A 9,086-nucleotide genomic window follows, 5' to 3' on the forward strand; every position below is an offset into this window, starting at 1 on the left:
TCAGTGTGGTCCATCTCAGCTGTAGTTTTACAGCATGGAAACAGAAGCTCCATCAGCTGATAAAGTCCTGGTGGGTTTTAGAGTGAAACTCGAGTTAATCACTGTTTTATCTTTTGTTTTGGACTTTCACATTAGCACAAAACAAGAACTGATTAAATAATGAAAATTGATGGAACACATACATTTAAATATATCACTTTACTGCAAAGTCTCATTCAATCATTTTTATCCCCGAATATAATAATTGTGTTCTTTAGTTTGTTGACATCCGACCTTCTGAGAAATGGCAGATATTAAATCTAAATCTAATACAGCATAAATGCATAAATCAAATTGAGTCAAATGTATTTTTAAGAGATGTGTTTCGTACCTTAATGTGCATGTCTTTGTATTTCGCAGGCATTATGATAACTATGTATTTCCATTACATTAAGACTCCTTGTTGGGCCATGTTCATGGGCGCCTGGTTTCATTTTTAAACTCGGGCAGCAACCTTGGAAAGATACATAATTGGCGGGGGACAGGGGACAGGGGACAGTGGGTCGTCCTCCTGAAAAAAAGACGAAAGTCCTACAATTGTAAATCACTCAGATTTTTAGATTGGGATCATTTTTTAAACCCAGCATTCTCTTGCAATACTTTCTTAAGCTTACCGACTATAACTGTGAGCTCAATTGCACGTTTCTGAACAGTGAAATGATTGTCGATAGGCCGCTTAAACCGAATCACAGGATTGGGGACTAATTGATGATCAGTATATTTTTGACAAATGACAAAAAGTGGGGGAGCAAAACCATAACTTTGCTCCGTTGCTCTGTTTTCAGGCACCTATGGCCGTGATATTACACTTTACTAAAACTACTTATTAGAATTAGAATCAATGATTTGGAGGTTCGGAGATGTTTGCTTATGGACAGTTTTGGAGTTCATGATCTAAAATAGGGCTCTAATAGTTTGGAAGATTTGCCCAAAGTCAGTGCTGTGATTGCTTCAGAGGCCACCAGGAAACAAGACGTCCACCGCGTCTCTTTGCATCGTCACATGAAGTTAAAGCTGCTTTCTTCACATATCTGCGTCTTCCTCTCCCCCTCGGTGTCTTGCAGAGGTCTGGCAGCTTTCACATGCAGATTTCCTGTTGTGTTCGGGTCCGGTTCTCCCTCCTGCTGCTGACTCTCCTGCTGTGTATTAGCATGAGATCAGACTGCATTGTGATGCTGCACAGATTACAAAATACCCATTTCCACCTCTTGATTGTGCCTCTGTGCTGAATGGAGGGGGGGGGGGGGGTTCCTCTGGTTCTACTCCAAAAAAACACAAAGTCTAAGGATCCAGATAAAACCCTCCTTGAAAAAAGGAAATTCAACAATTCAACAATTGTCTGAAGAAAGTGTATCTTTGCTAACTCATCTATCCTTAACACACTGATGAAGCTGCTCACTCAGCTCAGGATGAATCAACACGCTCAGCAGAACTCTGGCACATTTACTGACTTTATTCTGTGTATTACATTCAAGAAAAAATAAGAGGGAGAAAAAGGGAAAAATAAATACATGTACAAACCTGAAAAGCACACAAGGCTAGTAATTCATCATTCATAAGCAGAACAGATTTAAAAGGGAGAAAAATGAATTTATAAAGATCATAAAGTGTCCTTATACTGCTCTTGATTCACTTGTATATTTCTTTGCAGTGTCAATCCACATGGAAAGAAGTTACATATTTCCTCAACAACCAAAAACCACAACCTGCTGATCCGGCCTTTAATAAATGTAGCAAAGACAGAGATGTGGTTTTTTATTATGATTTATTTATATATAAAAATACGTGTTGAGAATACAGTTGAATTATTACAAGCATTAAACAACCCTAATATGTCTAATATTGGTGTGTGGGTGTGAAATGAGGCACGGTGTATAATACAATAAGGTACACATTAAGGATGTCAACTGAGTCTGAAGACATCTGGAAGGCATTTAGAAAAACTGGGTCGTGTTTAACTCAAGCCTACCTGCAGGAGAGGTGAACACGCTGCTAGAAATAGAAATATAATAATATTATATTATAATATAATAGAAATATAAGTTGAATTTAATGGAGGTAGATGTTCAAATGTGTTTGTGTGAGTTATATTTGATTAATAAGTCTCTTAGAAAGCTGGTCTCTATTTCTTTAGAATTAGTATCACATTTATTCCAAAATAACTTCCTGGTAAATCTTTAGGAAATGACAGGCCCATAAAATAGAATATTATTTCCCAAAATAAATCCCCTTTTTATGCTCCAATGAATACAATTCTGCCAGAGAAGTACCGGCCCTTTATTTATTCAGTAAAATTTAATTTCACTGAGACTAAAATGCAGGAATCAGTCTTTTTAACTGTGTTGTTTGTAACAGTAGTAGAGGGATGTAATGGGGGGAAAGGTGTTTGTCCAGGATAATATACAACATCATGTAATGTGTTAAAGCAGATGTGAAAGAGACTCTATAATTAAAACAAATGAAGTATAGGTTTGTGTTATTGTCTGCAGTGGCGAAGAAGGGACATGCTGGATGACTCTGGGTCATTAACATGTGAAGGCAGGACTGGATGGGCGAGTGAGGGCACTATACATGTGTATGAAGGGGGGGGGGGTGAGAGACATTGGAGGTGCAAGCTGAGAAAGAGGGAGAGGAGAGAGAGTCCCTATATATACTGCAACAACTGGAATATAAGATGCAAGATATTAAACCTTATACATTAGACATGATAATTATTCAGAGATCACAGAGCATGATATGTGACGTCTCCTCTCATCTGAGGACAAGACCACAGGACTTTTGTTAGGCCTGCTATTTCATTTTGTATACATTAGTCCACAGCATTACACACGTTAATGTCACTTCACTTTCCTCATCTGCAGATAAAATCACACTGAGTTGAAGGCAGTGAGCTCTTCATTGTTGTCCAGTGACCAATTAAGGATCATTTTGCAGTCTTTTATTATTGAAAACACTAAAGGTTAGCAAGTTCCTTTATGGTTGGGAAAATTATCTTATTTCTTCAGCAAAATAAAAGATTTTTTTTAAAGTTAGTTGTTGCTGTTTTCCTTAGCTGTTGTAGATTCATTTTGTGGAACATTTGCAAAATTGTTATATGTGAGTTCCTTTTTTTGTGACTGATTTGAACATTGTGTTCAGACAGACATTCAGCAGGTCACAGACATTATTACACAACTAAGAATTCCATTGGTTGGAAAAATAGATCACAATCAAATTAAATATAAAACGCAGGTACATTGAATTAAACAATACCATTAAAAGCCAATACCGCTTTCTTCAGCTTGTTAGTGTGGCATAGGGGTTAAAATTCAACTCGACAAATATTAATAACATCTGACATATCTATGCGAAATGATCCAACTGCAGGTAGAAGATGCATCACAGAAGTCAACTCAAAAGTGTGTTATTTTCACTGTTATTATCACATTCCTTTTACTTTTGGGAGAGTTTCTCTCATTGTTGATTCCACCTGAACACGTCAGACAGACGGAAACAGAGAGCGATCGGGAGTGGGCGGGGCTTCCGCCCCCCCCCCCCCGTATGAGAGTCACCTGCAGAGACTGGAGGCTCAGAGGAAACGAACAGCCGCGGACCGAAGCCACTGATCGCTGCTTCTGTCTCACACGGAGCGGAGAGGACACCAGGACAAGCACGCTGTCTGTGGACACTTTGACTTTCCTCTGACTTCTTTGGGAATGAAACTCAGACTCTCGGTTTCGGAGATTATTTCGATACCAATTTGTGTCGGGAAAGTCTTTTAGTTTCGTTCATCAGGTGCAGAGTTGAGTTGAGACGGTGAACGGACAACTTGTTTGATTTGTTCGGCTCGCTCCGGTACAATGAGTTGGACGCAGCTGTTCAGGTGAGTCCGGAGACCAAAGATACGTGTGAATACATTGAATTACTTTTTATTTATTTATTTCAACTATTTTTACGAACATACGCTGTTTTTTAATTTATTATTTTGAGACTTCCTGTATTTATGAAACCGTTTTCATTATTTTCAGGCTCGCGCTCTGTGCAGCGACCTGTGTCCCCTCTGCGGCTGCTCTGCCTGCTGCAGGTCTGTGCAACACGTGCATCGGTGATGATTTATTTCATGTGGCAGAAACTGAGTTATTTTACAGATTTGTTAATGCCAAAAACAATCTGATAAGTCGAGTGAAGTCTGTTGAAACCGAAACTCTGTCTCTAGCTGAGCCTCTGAATTGAACCTAATTATATAAGTCAAACCCGAAGTATTAATTAAATTGTAAAACACATCATACAGCATTTAGGTTTTATTATCTTTTGAATTTTGGGTCTATGTGGAAGACCATAATCCAGTATAATATAATGGTTTGTGGGACCCCCCCCCCCCCCCCTCTTCTTGACAGTTATATGTTAGAAGAAGATGTGATGAGGATTTTCTGGAGGAAATCTGAATTTGTTCCCTTTTATCTTTCTCAGGCTGTGAAGGAGACGACTGCAGCAGAGGCCACCAGACTTCCTCTTCGTCCCCATCCTCCTCCTCCTCATCTCCTTTATCACCCTCTTTATCTTCTTCCGTGGTGGTGAAATCCCAGCAGTCCTCCCAGGACTTCCTGGGCCAGTTTACCCAGGTGAGCTCGCCAAACAGTGGGGACCGTAAACACCGCGACGCCAGCGCCGTCCTGCCCTTCATCGGCCTCACGGACAGTAAGTTCACACTTCACCTCTGTATGCACAGATGGAGGCGGTCAGCCCCAAAAACCAACGAAGAAGAGCGCCACATGAGCCAAAACAGACTGACTCGGGGTGTATGCACTGCAAAAAGAATGTTACGATCTAATATTAAAAAAAGAATCAGCTTGTACATAAATAAGTAAACAACTTTCCCATCTTTTACAGCTTATTTTTCAGAAAACAAGATGTAATGGTCTCATGATCAAAACCATCATGAGATTTGTATTTGCAGAATGTATCAAAGGGAGTAAATGAAACCTTTTTATATATATACTTTATTGCAAGAGCACACAGGTTGAATTTCTGATTGCTGATGTTGCGATAATATTTATTATTATAAGAAAATTAAAAGAAACTGGAAAGTAAATTCATAAAGTAATAAAACAAGTTTAAACTTCGTTATTGAAAAACTGCAGCAAGACTAGATTCAGATCAAATATGTAAAGTAATATCCACAACACAGGTGGGCTTCAGGTGGACTCATGTCACATTCATTATAACAAAACTATAAAAAGTCAGATTGATTTTCATTTTTTTTTTTAAATTCTTCGTAAATTGCTCTGTAAAATTCTCTTCGAACTAAAGTCTCTAAAATGAGAAGTTGTGCCGGACTGACCAACGAGGCCGTCGGCAGTTCGTTTTAGTGTTTCTCTGTTAATTTCCGACGTTTGTTCAGACTCTCAGTGTTTGTCCGCTGATGTGAAGCAGAGGACAGGAATGTGCAGCCAGATGGAGACTCTGGTTTGTCTCACAGGCGCAGATACAGGCATGGGGGGGGGGGGGGGTCAGCTGGTCTCACTGCTCTCTGGACTGTAGCAGACACAATAAGACTGGTCAACAAATAAAAAAAAACATAGATTATAGTTCAATTAAAAAAAAACTGGAATAAGGGGGAGAAGCTAAAAACAAAAAAACTGAAGTCAATTTATAAAAAAAACATGAACAAAAGAAACCTTTTATACAAACATTAATATATTTATATTATATTTTAAAAAGATGGTGTTGCAGAGCTGAGGGGCCCTCACATGAGCGTAACCTTTGACCTCTTCATCAACCAATACGGTTGATTGTATTTGACTAATTAGAGTTAATGTCTGAAATATGGAAGCTTCCATATGCGTTGGCTCCGGGTTGGACGCTGCAGGCTGGACCTAACGAAGAGGATGTGTTGAGTGGTTTATTTGACGAAAATAGAGACATCGTTTGAGGCGCTGTCGGTTGGAACTCAAACCTCCTTTTTCCTTGCAGGTGCTGAGCAGAGTCGCAGCTGCTGTAAGAACGGAGGGACCTGTATCCTGGGCAGCTTCTGCGCCTGCCTTCCGTTCTTCGCGGGGAGGAGCTGCGAGTACGACCAACGCATCAGGTAGGCAATGCTCTAAATCACCACCATCACACGGCTGTTGTTTCCTTAGTTTAGTCGGTATATGTTTTGCCTGTCTGCCTGTAGGAGCTGTGGTTCCGTTCCTCACGGCGAATGGGTTCAGAAAGGATGCTCCTACTGTCGCTGTGGTTACGGCGTTCTGCACTGCTTCCCCGACGTCTTCCATAAAGACTGTGGTGAGATGCACACACATCTGCACCTTTCTGTTGTTACCTGGATCAATTGATCGTTTTCCAGATCATCCATCAGTTTTGAGGCTGTGTTGGAGGGTTGGGAAGTTTAGCATGTGGTGACGGAGGGCAGATTCTGCTTATAAAAACATGCTTCCCCGTGGTGCGTTCATGGACGTGCACAGACCAAGGCATTCACTCTTGTGAAGACAGTTAGTATTTATCCATGCTGTCCACTCTAAGGCGGTGATGTTTTTCACTTGAATGAACAGCAAAGGTGTAGACGACGCCCATCGTTTAAATGCAGTGTCTTCACACTTTTCACCCCAAACAAAAACAACAACCCGGGTGTTCACGGTAAACTCCCACCGAGTGTAAACGCACCTATTAAGGAGCACGAGCCCCGCCCACTCACTTACAGTTCCAAGGCCTTTATTCCAAAATGCAAAATCCCCCCACGACCGCCGGCTCCTACGCAAACGTCCCACAATGAGGACACATTACCTCCACATTAAGCTGTGCCGAGCAGCAGCTAATGCTAATAGCTTTTTTTTAACCTGTTTTTTGCCGCTATGGCTACATGCAGGATGTTCTAACCCTCTGAAGCTGAGCTTGTTAGGGCTGTATGCTGCTTGACAAGAAGATCTGCAAACACTATTTGGGCGTTCTGGAAAAACTAGTTCATCGGCATATTTGTTAATCATAATTTGATTTGTAATTATATTAATCTCCTATGCTGGAATTTTATTTAATAAAACAATATTATCTATCCGTAAAGATCAGGATTCTGTCAATGAATGATTTTTTTAGTAGGGTTTAGTGCATCAGTAATACACAGCCATTATCATATTTACCATTATGTATTATTTACTACAATTGCAAAGCTTTGGTGTCTGCCCATGCCTACATATTATACAGTGTTTCCCATGGTGTGCTTTACAGTGAATAGCATGTATCTCAGGAACTAAAGGAATACAGGTTAACACAACATCAAATGAACCCTATTGAGGTAAAGTGAAGAGTGCAGCAAAAGGAAGTACAAAAATAGATCCAGTGTAGACGGGTAACCTTAAAAACTAAATGAAGCAATAGTAGCCTGACTGCTATAAACACCACACAATAGTATCCACAAAGTGTACTGAGATGAGTTTGTTACAATAATAATAAATACTTTTCTGTCTCTCTCTATTTCCCAGATGACTCGGAGGAGGTACAATGGTATCGTTCGTCAGCTGTTGGTACAGTTCGGCCTGGCTGCTTCCTGTATCTGGTGCTGCTTCCTCCCCTGCTTCTCCTCCTCTGATGTTTAAAAAAAAAAAAAATGGATTCTGGACACCTCCACTAGGATTCATGTGAACCACTGAGCTGTGAACTATACAAGGTTTCTCAAGCTGTTTCATCAGGACTGAAGATCGGTGTCCAAACATCGTCTTACTACAGAATATCTGGATTTTAAACCCATGAGTTACACTGTGTTGTGGTTTAGGGGGACCGACCCTCTGCAATGTTGTGGTTTAGGGGGCCTTCTGCAATGTTGTGGTTTAGGGGGACCGACCCTCTGCAATGTTGTGGTTTAGGGGGCCTTCTGCAATGTTGTGGTTTAGGGGGGCCGACCCTCTGCAATGTTGTGGTTTAGGGGGACCGACCTTCTGCAATGTTGTGGTTTAGGGGGACCGACCCTCTGCAATGTTGTGGTTTAGGGGGACCGACCCTCTGCAATGTTGTGGTTTAGGGGGAACCCTCTGCGATGTTGTGGTTTAGGGGGAACCCTCTGCAATGTTGTGGTTTAGGGGGAACCCTCTGCGATGTAGTGGTTTATGGGGACCCTCTGCGATGTAGTGGTTTATAGGGACATACAGATGGTCTTCGGCACTAAATTGAGCTGTTCATGGCCTCGTCCTGTTTAGACTCCAACACATCTGAAAGATGAGCCCATGAGGGGATCTTTTTGAGGACCGAAGGTTGAAAGTACTTGAATCACTGGACCAACTATAACATTTTCAAGAATCCAGTAAACTGTTTCTTCAAACAAGGAAAGTTGCAGTTGCATGTGAACTACTACCAGTTTTCTCCTTGCTGGTCTTCTTGTCTCAAGAGATGCTTAGCAATGTGTGTAGATGTCTTTAAAATACATCCCTCCGCTTGCAGATTACAAGACTTCAGGCTCCAGGTTATAACTTGTCAGCTTCACACATCAATTCATGACCGTGTCTCTTTAACAGTTTAACAGTGACTGCAGCAGCGACTGACGGCCAAACTCTCCGTTTTTGTCTTTAAACCTTTCTGTCCGGTGAGACGTCGTCTGTGTGTCTGTGGTGCCTCGAAGAACAAAGTGTGTATGAAGGAAGCTGTACATAAGATTTTTATGAAAAGTATGTTTTTTATTTTTTATTCTAGTCTCTGTAGCTTAATGTGATTTTATTTTTCCTTCGTAAAATAAGACATTTTCTTGTTTTGAACTTTGTCTTCTGCCTGTTTGCACAAATTGTGAGTCGCTGTGACATTTTGTCCTGCAAATATAAACATGTTTGTTCTGCGTTCATGAAATTGTTTAACACAATGTCATTAAAACAATTGTGACAGTGGAAGTAACATGAAAGTGAACTTTTTAATATTAAATAAATCACTCGGTTTAAATTAGCAAATCCTGTTTCAAAGTAAGGGTTCATTGTTCATTTTTTTAATTTTTCAACAATCTTTCCCACGGGAGTGAATTGTAATTTTCTCTCTCAGTTATCAGGTATTTTCACTGGGGGCTCTGCCCGTTTCTTATCTCCAGAGTTTATTGATGA

The sequence above is a fragment of the Melanostigma gelatinosum genome (genome assembly GCF_949748355.1).
Source record: "Melanostigma gelatinosum genome assembly, chromosome: 18".
Classification (NCBI taxonomy): domain Eukaryota; kingdom Metazoa; phylum Chordata; class Actinopteri; order Perciformes; family Zoarcidae; genus Melanostigma; species Melanostigma gelatinosum.